Raw genomic sequence first — 12,425 nt, forward strand, 5'->3', positions numbered from 1 at the left:
AACAACCTGCTCCATGGTTCTTCTCAGCCTGCTGGCTAAGACCTTAGACAGGAGCTTGTAATCCGTGCAGAGGAGGGAGACGGGCCGCCAGTTCCTGATGTCTAATAAATTCCCTTTTTTCGGAAGGAGAGTGATGATGGCTCTGCGACACGATAGAGGAAGTGATCCCAACTCCAGGCTTTCGTTAAACACCTCCAGGATGTCCTGGGCCAAGATATTCCAGAAGGCTCTATAAAATTCCACAGTGAGTCCGTCTATGCCTGGAGCTTTTCTCCCCTGCATACTCTGCAGCGCAGCCAACAGTTCTTCGGTTGTTATGGGCTGTCAAGCTCCAAATTTGCCTCTCTGGACACGTGAGGAAGTCCTTCGCAGACTTCGTCCATCAGTTCTTTGTTTTCCTTGAACTCACTTTTGAATAAAGAGGCATAAAAACTGACAGCTCTCTCTCTGATCAGGCCCGGCTCCCTCAGCTCCTGTCCTGTCTCAGCCAGCAGGGAGTGGATTTGTCTCCGCTGGCCTTGTTTCTTCTCCAGACTGAAGAAGAAGCTCGATGGAGCATCCATCTCTGTTATGGATTGAACCCGGGACCGGACCAGTGCACCTTGTACTCTAGTGTCCAGCAGGTTGGCTAAAGTAACCCTTTTAGTCTTGAGGATTTCAATACATCCTCGATCTCCTGTGGACTCGCTCACACACTCGAGATCCACAATATCAGTCTCCAGATCCTTAATAGATCTGGTGATGTCACGTGTGACATTGAGCGTGTGCTGCTGACATAGAAGCTTAATTTGTACTTTGCCATGGTCCCACCACTGCCTCAGACTGACAAACTCTGTTTTTTTCTGTTTAAAATCATTCCAAAAAAAGCTAAAAGCCTCTCTAAAAGATTTATCCACAGTTAAAACAGAGTTAAAATGCCAATAGGCGCTTTTGTGTAAAATGTTCCTGATAAAAACGTCACATAAAACCAACGAATGGTCAGTAAAACCCACCGGTAAAATCTTACACATTTTAATAACACCCACTTTATGTTTAAAAACATAAAAACGATCCAGTCTGGCCAAAGAGATTCGGTTTTCTCTAACGTGGGACCATGTGTACTGTCTGCAGCCCGTGTGCATCCTTCTCCACACGTCCACCAGGCCGCAGGAGGAGACCAGCTGCCTCAAGGCACGCTGGGATACTGGATGAGGCTCTGCATGGTTGCGATCTAAAATCTCATTTTCAGTACAGTTAAAATCCCCACCCACGAATAAATAATCCTTCGAGTCACAGCTGCTTAAAACATCATTCACTGTTTCAAAGAAGCGCTTCCTCTCTGTACCGTTGTTGGGAGCATAGATGTTGATAAAAACCACGTTAAAATGTTCAAAACCAGCTTTAACTAAAAGACACCTCCCCTCTACGACATGTGTGACCTCCAGAGAGGTGGGAGTGAACCTTTTAGAGAGCAGGAGGCCCACTCCTCCACTGAGGCTGGTGTTATGGCTTAAAACCACTGATCCTTCCCATTCCCTGCTCCAGTCGGCCTCATTCCCGACATCGCTGTGTGTTTCTTGGAGAAAGAGGACATCGATGTGTTTTAGTTTGGTCATCTGGAAAACCACTGCCCTCTTTCTCATCTCCCTAGCACCGTTTATATTTAGGCTGCCTACTTTAAAAAGATCCATAATGATGAAGGTGTTAAAAACCAGACTAAAAACAATCAATGAAATAAATAAAAATAAAACCTGTTCCTTCATCGTCATTAAAACCCGAGCTGCTTCCTGACTTTATGGACTAGTTTCTGCAGTCTGAAGACTTCCTGGTCTGTTAAGTCTGACTCCTCTCTGTGTCTTATCACGTGTCTGATGGAGTCATAGAAGCCCTGCAGATCAGGGAAGTGATGCTCCAGGTTTAAGTTTCTCAGGCCTTTAGTCTGCTGTAAAAAAGACTTGACTAAGTCTGCAGGATACACCTGGGCAGCAGTCCGCGGAGTGAGCAACAGGACACTGCTGTCTGACACACACCCCTCACTGTCACTGCTGTCACACAGAGCTGCTCTGTTCTCTGCAGCACTCACTCTACCTGCCAGTCGACCAGCTTTTCCACCCGCCTCCACAACCAACATGCTCCTTCTCTTGCTGCGCCGCTTGCTGCACCGCCTCACTGGCCTCCATCTCCTCAGCTACTGTGTTCCCCTCACACAGCTCACCTGTCACCTCACCTGTGTCACACAGCACACCTGTCACCTCACCTGTGTCACACAGCACACCTGTCACCTCACCTGCGTCACACAGCTCACCTGTCACCTCACCTGCATCACACACCTCACCTGTCATCTCACCCACTTCACACTGGTCACCATAGACCTCAACTTTTTCAACCAGCTCACCTGTCACTTTACCTGCCCCACTTTGCTCACCTGCAGCCTTGTCTGCCTCCTCCTCACCTGCCTCACCCCCCTCCTCTAGTTCACCTGTTATTTTGTTTCCCTCACCCGCTTCACCAGAAACACCGCCTGCCTCTTTCCCTCCACCTTCTTCACCCATACCCGTGTCCACCTCACCTGCCACTTTACCTTTAGTTTACCAAGAAAACTTCTCCAGCAAGCAAGTGTTCAACTAAAGAACAGGTTCGCTCCACTGTTGTCGGACAATGGATCCCCCTCTGATTGCCTGAATTACCCACCATCACCACGCAGAAGGGTAAGACCTGCTAACTTAAAACCACCGAGAAAGCTAACAAGTGGGCCTGAAAATCTGATTGTGGGTGACTTTTCTGTAAAAGATATGAAAAGCAATAATAACACCAAAGTACTCTGCTTTCCGAAGGATACGGTGTCTGACTTGGAAAAAAGAATCCTGGATATTGTGGCTGCACACCCAAATGTGAAAAATATCATTCTGCACCTTGGTTTTAATGACATTGAAAAACAACAATCAAGTGAGCTGAGAGAGCACTTCAATAAACTCTTTGAAACAGTCAGCGCTGTGAATGCTGAGGTGTTTATCAGTGGTCCTCTACCCCCGATCAGGAGAGGAGCTGAGAGATTCAGTCGACTTTACTCGCTGAATGAGTGGCTCTCCAGCGTTTTTCTTGCTCGTTCGATGCATTTTATTGACAATTTTAGCTTTTTCTGGGACCGCAGGCATCTTTTTAAGGCAGACGGACTTTGTCTAAATAAGCTGGGAGTAAAGCTTTTCATGACCAACATGTCTTACTTCCTGCGTCATCCATCTATCATCACTTCCAACGACAAGAGACAAGAGGAACCAACGGAAAAGACCGACACAACACAGCTTATCATGAACGTCGAAGGAGGACCGCCATTGCAAAAGGAGAGCGCTGACCATGAGAGACACCGGAGCAAAGAGGAGACGTGTCCATCCCCCTCTACCTCCCCTTTCATTTCAAATGGGCTTGAAGATCCCTCCCCCACAACCCCCAAGCCTAAATCCAGGTCTCCATCCTTCTCCCTCCCTCAAGTAAGCCTTTCTCCCCCCTTATCCCCCTTGGAGTTCCGGGAGCTACCCCCACCCACTCCCCGCCCTACTCCTTTTACTCCCCTTGACCGACCTCAGCGATCCCCCCCTCAGCGTCATCTCAGTGGCACCTCCCTCCCCCCTCCTCCCCCCCCTCCACGAAGGCGTGCTTCACAAACCCTCAGCCCTACTCCGCCCCTCTTACGTAAACCCCCTCTTCGCCCTCAAGGTCCACCTCCAGTAGTTCATTCCAGCTCTGACGCTGCCCACTTCTCCTCCCCCTCATGGCCACCCCCGCCCCGCCCTGACAGCAGTCCTGAATATTATTGATACAAAACAGGGTTCAGCAGTAGACCACATTATCAGCTGGGCCCAAGGCTGCCTATGTCAAAGCTTGGCACCTTCTACATTCCTGTTGTGACTACCAAGAGAGAGAACATTGGGAAACGTAGACACCCTGCTAACCTAAACAACCTCATTCCTATCCTCTCCAAATCAAAGTCAACATCGAAGCCTGTCAATAACACCATCAGGATGGGTCTGCTCAATGTTAGGTCTCTGAATAACAAATCATTTTTAGTCAACGATTTTATTACTACTTCCAAACTTGATTTTATGTTTTTAACTGAAACATGGCTGGAGCAAAATAACAGTGCAAGCATTCTGATCGAGACAGCACCCCCCAACTATAACTTTATTGATGTATGTAGATCTGGGAAAAGGGGGGGAGGGGTTGCTGCTATATTTAAAAACATATTTCAGGGGAAACAGATGTCACTTGGTGATTTTACATCATTCGAATACCTGTGTGCTGTGTTGAAATGCTCTCCCAAAATTCTTCTGTTAATTATTTACAGGCCACCTAAATACTCTGCAAATTTTTTCGATGATTTTACCGAATTATTGTCTAGTATCTCCACTGACTTTGACTGCCTAGTTATAACTGGTGACTTTAATTTTGATATTGACGATTCGAATGGCAAGGGTGCAAAGGAACTTTTTACTATTTTAGATACATTTGACCTGTCTCAACATGTGAAAGAGGCTACTCATTGTAAAGGACACACCCTGGACCTGATTATCACAAAAGGTCTCAATGTTTCTGATGTTCTTGTGACTGATCTTTCATTGTCTGATCACTTCTGTGTTTTCTTTAATATTTCTTTAATTCTGGAGACACAAACAGAATCAAAGAATGTCAAAAAGCGCTACATCAATGAACATGCTAATGTACTCTTTAAAAATGCCATCTCCTCGCTACCACCTCTAAACCCATGCCATGCTGATGATCTTGTAAACAACTTTAATTCCAAAATTGTGAATATCATAGATGTCATTGCACCGGTTACAGTTAAAACGATTTCTGGTAAGCAAAAGGCACCCTGGAGAAAAGCTGCTGATGTAACAGCCCAGAGAAGAGAGTGCAGGAAGGCTGAACGAATCTGGCGAAATACAAAACTTCATATTCACCATGACATCTATAAAGAGAGGCTCCAGGCCTACAATTTAGTCTTAAAAAGTGCTAGAGAAACATTCTTCTCCAATATCATAAACAGCAACACTAATAAGGCCAAAACCCTATTTGCAACTGTCGACAGACTGACCAACCCCCCAACACAAATACCAGCCGAACTCCATTCCACACAGAAATGCAATGAGTTTGCATTCTTTTATACTGATAAAATTGAAGGCATCAGACGTGCCATCAATATCTCAAACAAAAAAGTTGGATCACCACCCAGTTTAGGCCAAAATAACACAGCAATGATGGCAAGCTTTAATGCCATAGACTCTAAAACTCTAGTGGAAACAGTGATAGATCTAAAGCCAACCACCTGCTGTCTCGATGCTTTACCTACCAACTTCTTTAAGAATGTTTTTGACTGCCTATCAACAGACGTATTGCAAATAGTTAATAACTCTATTCAATCGGGCAATTTCCCAAAGGCCTTCAAAACTGCAGTCATTAAACCTCTTCTAAAAAAGCGGAGCCTAGATGCCTCTATTATCAACAACTACAGACCAATTTCAAATCTACCATTCATAAGTAAAATAATTGAGAAAGTTGTACTCCAACAACTAACTCACTTCTTGGCTTCTACTGGCTGCCACAACAACCTCCAGTCAGGATTTAGACCTTTTCATAGCACAGAGACGGCCCTTATTAAAGTTATAAATGACATCCGTCTTAACACAGACTCTGGCAAAACTTCAGTACTAATGCTATTGGACCTCAGTGCTGCATTTGACACTGTCGACCACTCAATACTTTTGGACAGGATGGAAAACTGGGTGGGGCTCTCAGGCACAGTCCTAAACTGGTTCAAGTCATATCTACAAGATAGGAACTATTTTGTTTCCATTGGCGACTTTGTATCAGAACAAACCAACGTTACGTGTGGAGTCCCCCAAGGTTCAATCTTGGGGCCGACTTTATTTAATATCTATATGCTCCCACTAGGACAAATCATGCAAAATAATAACATTGACCACCATTGCTATGCCGATGACACCCAAATCTATGTAGCGCTATCACCAAATGACTATCGCCCCATAGATCTTCTGTGCCAGTGCATTGAGCAGGTCAAACACTGGATGTGCCAAAATTTCCTTCAACTAAATGAGGATAAAACTGAGATAATTGTTTTTGGTGCTAAGAAAGAAAGGTCTAAAGTCATCCAACACCTTCAATCACTGTCCCTGAAAACCTCAAATAAAGCCAGAAATCTTGGGGTTATTATGGATTCTGATTTACATTTCGACAGTCACATCAAATCAGTAACAAAATCGGCCTATTATCACCTTAAAAATGTAACAAGACTTAGAGGGCTCATGTCAGCTCAAGACTTAGAAACACTTGTCCATGCCTTTATAACCAGTAGGCTAGACTACTGTAACGGTCTCCTTGCAGGTCTTCCCAAAAAAACTGTCAGGCAGCTACAGCTTGTTCAGAACGCTGCTGCTCGAGTTCTAACAAAGACCAAAAAATGTGAGCACATTACACCAATTCTTAAATCATTACACTGGCTTCCTGTACGTCAGAGAATTGATTTCAAAATCCTCCTGCTCACATATAAATCACTATATGGTCTAGGGCCGAGGTATATCACTGATATGCTCCCACTACATAAGCCTTCTAGATCACTAAGATCCTCTGAGACCAATCTGTTAGTGGTTCGCAGAGTAAACTCAAATCAAGGGAAAGCATCTATCAGTCATTATGCAACAAACAGCTGGAATAAACTTCCTGAAGATGTAAGACTTTCACCCACTCTGACCACTTTTAAAACTAGACTGAAAACTTTTATGTTCACCTTAGCTTTCTGCTAAATCTTGGCACTTTTAACGTCCGCACTGTTTTGATTATTGTCTATGTTTTTATTCCCTTTGTCTTTCTGTAATGCATTTGAATTCATGACATGTTGTGCTGTGAAGCACTTTGAGTCTGCCTTGTGTATGAAAAGTGCTATACAAATAAAGCTGCCTTGCCTTGCCTTGCCTACACGGAAAAAACCCCGACAAAAATCGGTAGAACACTGGAAAAAAGACTCAATTTCGCTCCGCTCCTTCACACACACTCCTTACAGGAAGAAGAAGAAGAAGAAGAAGAAGAGTTCTTTGAACACTCCTGTGGGGAAATGTCGAGACTGCAGAGTGTGAAAGTGTTTGTGCACCAGCGTCTGACCGCGGCTGTGGAGGACATCATTGGACACTTAGAGACGACAATCACCGAGTATGAAGAGGAACTGTGCCGCCGCCGCCGCCGCCACGACGAGCTGCTGGAAACGAGTTCGAGCCCCGAGCTGCGGACTACAGGTCTGTGACACATCACTGCACCGAGTCTATGATAAGTGAACCAGCTTGTTAGCTCAAGCTAGCTGCCATTTATTGTCCTACACATGACACAGTATTTTGTCACCCATCCCACTAAGTCTGAATTATGTCCTGTTTCACATGTGAATGCTCCATAAACGTACTAAACTGTACAGACTTCCTGCAGATGCACAAGTGTTCTTTGTCAGCGCGTTTGTTTGTCTGAAAACTGGAGTCAAGCCACCGAGGACAGCTGTTACTGTGCTAATAACTGTTTGACAGGGACCTGTTTCAGAGAACAGAGGTGTTTTAAGAACTACATTATTAAATAGAGACAAATAACAAACCTTTATCATCTCAGTAAAACACTATCGATCTCTGAAACACACGACCCCACGTTCTTCATCAAGTGTAGAACACACATTGAAAAATTAATGTAAATCGGATGAATTTAGTCATGCTTAAAAAACATATATATTTTTAATGTATTATCATTTCAGGCTGTAAAACAAAAAAGGGAAACAAAAAATGAAAGTGCGACTGAATTTAATGTCTAGTAGCACATGCGCAACCAGATGTCTCACCATATCACTATGTAAGAGGCTAAACGGCAACAGAGTGACAGATAAGACAGGAACAGTAGCAGTGTACATGTGATACATGAGCTCCCACAGTTTCTTTAACATCAGGCTACAAGTTAAAGTCACAGTGTCTGCACCTGGCGGACCTGAAGCCTCCATATGTGACTCAGGTTGGGGGCCACAGTGCTCATAAATAAAGGTATGGAGTTTGGTTCAACTTAATCTTGAGCCTGTCTGTGTTTTCTGCAGAAGTCCCGCATCAATTGTTGATTAAAGAAGAGACGCAGGATGGGAGCCCCAGCCTGGACCATAGTGTTAAGGAGGAACAGGAGGTTTTGTGGACCAGTCAGGAGGTCAGGAGCCAGCTGCAAGGACGGCAGGAGGATATGCCCAACCTTATGAAGAGTGAAGATGAGGAAGAGAAAGATCAGTCCTCACCGGTTCATCAAAGACTGACTGAGGAGGACAATGAGGCAGAGCCTCCAGCCAGCAACTCAGCTAAATACATGGAAAAAAGAGCGGATGGAGAAGACTGTGGAGGTTCAGAACTAGTCAGGGTCCTAGTATGTGGTTTTAAATGTCCATCTGGATCCAAGGACACGTCTTCACACGCTTCTGGAGCTGGGACAGAAGCCAGTGGTAATGATGGGAAGGAGATCAGGAAACCTCAGACACATTTAAATACTATGAAAAATAAAGTTCTTGTCAGTGATGTTGGACATGATACTGGCAATAAATCATTTAGCTGCTCAAAATGTGGTAGACGGTTCGGCCAGAAGCACCATCTCCAGGCACACATGAGATGCCACACCGGAGAGAAACCCTTTCGCTGTTCTCTTTGTGGTAAACAATTTAGTCTGAAGGGAAACCTGACACAACACCTGGTGGTCCACACAAGGCAGACCCCATGCAGTTGTCCTGTCTGTGGTGAAACATTTAGTCAGAGAGGAAACCTGACACAACACATGACAGTCCACAAAAGGGAAAAACGTTTTTGCTGAGTATGTTGGTGAGGTTAGAATAAAGACCAAAACTTGTGCTGCCTGGCTGACTCTGATTCCAAACTTTGATACAGGTGTGTCTGTTTAAACAGAGACACAGACACTTCTCTGCTTTTGAGACTTTAAAGGGATATTTTTTTCTGTTTTGAAACAAATAACAGATTTGTTGTTGTTATAAGTTACAGATTACCTGATGATACCAGACTGTGACCAAGCGTATAGAAATGAACGGCTTGTTTTTCGATTAATACAACCAAAGAAAATCTGTTTTCCTCTTTTTGGTATAAAAAACACCATAAAAGAGTCCTGTGAAATGAGCTCGGGCTGGACGATAGAGTCGAAATCTTCTATCCTGAAATAGACCTTTTCAAAGGAATTCCATTGCTAGGCAACAGCCTTTGTCCTTGTGTACTTCCTGTCAGCTGATGCCAGGACACTACTAGGACACATTTAGAATGTTTACGTCTTTGAAGAGGTCTATAGATAATTGCATATCTCGATAAAAAAATCAATTCAATTTTATTCACAGTCAAAATCATATCAAAAGTTATCTCAGGACACTTTACATATGGAGTAGGTCGAGACCACACTCTATGACTTATTTAGGATTTACAGAGATGTAACAATTCCCTAATGAGCCAATAGACCCAGCTCTATGGAGGATGGACATCTGTCTGCACGGGTAGGGGAGGACGAAAAGGAGAGAGAAAGAGACAGATGGATAGGGAGGCAGACAGTCAGTCAGTCCATCCCAGGGATGCAAGCAACCGCTACAGTAACAAAAACTAATATCTATAGTAATGTGAATATGACTGACATGTTATGGCAGTTAAAATACCAGAGTGATATAAATTGTAGAAACAACTGCAGTTAAGGTGATGATTAGAATATGAATAATAGTTAAATGGTAAATATGAACAGAGTAGTAGTAATAACAGTTGTGATACTATGACAAACATGAAAAAGTTTTTATGGCTATGAAAATTAAAAAACTAATGATATTAGTAATAGTTATAATAGCAGGAAGCGTCATGCAGGACCAGGACAGCAGGCACCACCACGATCAGTAGAGACCTGCGAGACGACAAAGCACAAACAACTCCAGGGAAGAAGTTGAAGTAGTAACATGCATTGATGAGACATGAATGATACAGACAGAGAGGAGAGAAGCTCAGAGGATCAGGAACAGGATTACAGACTAGGTCTATAGCATCATTAAGCAGAACAAAATCAGCTTAGGCCCCGTACATGCAGGCTCTAAGAGAAATTGAATGCCAATAACAGCATAGCTAAGGGCTGGTAAGTCCTAGCTCTAAGCTTTTTCAAAGAGGAAAGTTTTAAGTTTACTCTTAAATATGGGGACAGTGTCTGCCTCCAGAATAACACTTGGGAGTTGGTTCCACAGGAGAGGAGCTTGGTAGCTGAAGGCTCTGCCTCCCATTCTACTTTTGGAGACCCTTGGAACGACAAGTAGCCCTGCATTCTCAGAGCGAGCGATCTAGTCGGGTAACACGGTAATATGGTCGTTAGTCATTTTTACCAGTGCTGTCTCAGTGCTATGATTCGCTCCAAATCCTGACTGGAAGTCCTCAAATATCTCATTATTATGTAAAAAGTCACACAGCTGATTGGCGACTAATTTCTCAAGGATCTTAGAGAGAAAAGGAAGGTTAGATATAGGTCTATAGTTGGCTAGTACCTCAGGATCAAGACTGGGCTTTTTAAGAAGAGGTTTAATTACAGCTACTTTAAGAGACTGTGGTACATAACCTGCTGATAAAGACATGTTAATCATATCTAATACAGGAGTGCTAACTAAAGGTAACAGAGTCTAGGAGACAAGTAGAAGGTTTTGATGCTGAAATAGTAAATGTTAATTTGTTAAGGTCAACTGTAGAAAGCAGTCCAAGAACATATCAGGTCGTATAGTTGGTTCCTGGGTTTGAAGGAAAATTGGTGCCAACCGAGTTGATTTTGTCTCTAATAGTTATAATTTTGTCATTAAAGTAGGTCATGAAGTCGTTACTACTGAGGGTTATAGGAATACATGGCTCAATAGAGCTCTGGCTCTCTGTCAGCCTGGCTACAGTGCTGAAAAGAAATCTAGGATTGTTCTTATTCTCCTCTATTAAAGATGAGTAATAGGCTGCTCTGGCATTACGGAGGTCCTTCCTATAGGTTTTAAGACTTTCTTGCCAAACTAAGCGAGATTCCTCCAGTTTAGTGGAGCGCCATTTACTTTCCAACTTTCGCGATATTTGTTTTAATTCACGGGTTTGTGAGTTATACCACGGAGCTAACTTCCTCTGTTTCATTATCTCCTTTTTTAAAGGAGCAACAGAGTCGAGTGTTGTTCTTAGAGAGCCTGCAACACTGTCAACAAGGTGATCAATTTCAGAGAAACTAACGTTAGTGCAGGAGTCTTGAATATTAGGATAAGGCATTAAAGTAAATGCAGATGGAATCGCTTCCTTAAATTTAGTTACAGCACTATCAGATAAACATCTAGTGTAGACACTTTTACCCAGAGGTGAGTAGTCCTGTAATATGAAATCAAAAGTTATTAAATAATGGTCTGATAAAATAGGATTCTGTGGAAAGACTATGAGGTCATTGATTTCCACACCATAAGCCAAAACAAGGTCGAGGGTGTAATTAAAACAGGCACTAGGTTTATGTACACTCTGACTAAAACCAATGGAATCTAATAGAGAGATAAACGCAATACTAAGGCTATCATTATCAACATCCATGTGAATATTAAAATCACCTACAATGATTACTTTGTCAGATTTAAGGACTAAATTTGATGTATATCAGGATATAGCACGTCCTCTGGCAGTTTCATGAATAAACAGTCTATATGAAGTAATCACATGGTAAAGCCTATAATACTCCTGTGTCAATTCAAGAAAAATTATTTCTCATTTTATTAATGTTACTGTGAATCACACAAACACACCATTTTTCTGGTGACTGTCAACCAAAGGGATAAGACCACCAAACCTGGATATGTCCATTTCCCCCAAAATCAGTCCTTCACCACTCCAAACAAAAGACTACACAGCAAATTCCCACAACACAACAGCCCATTTAAAATACCATTGTCATAAACAAACATTTCAATTCAATTTTATTTTATTTATAGTGCCAAATCATAACCAAAGTTATCTCAGGACACTTTACAGAGTAGGTAAAGACCACACTCTATGACTTATTTATGATTTACATAGACCCAACGATTCCCCCGTAGAGGACGGTGGCAACGAAAACCTTCACTATAACAGACAGGAACGTCAGACAGACCCAGCTCTGTGGAGGACGCACATCTGTCTTGACATTTGAATTTTACTGTGATCCTGAACACAACTCAGCACTTTCAGATGACAGTGTTATCTGATTTGGGGAGCTCTGATAGCCTGGTAGTGAATTCTTAACTAAAGGAAAATCATGGTCATGTTTAAATCATTTTCCAGGACCTTTGACGTAACCTGTGATGGTCCCATGTGTTTTCCATGACTGGAAAAGTGGCCACCTGTTTTCCAGGTTTTGCAGAATGCGTAGGA

The sequence above is a fragment of the Echiichthys vipera genome, assembly GCF_963691815.1.
Source record: "Echiichthys vipera genome assembly, chromosome: 15".
In the NCBI taxonomy this organism is placed as follows: domain Eukaryota; kingdom Metazoa; phylum Chordata; class Actinopteri; order Perciformes; family Trachinidae; genus Echiichthys; species Echiichthys vipera.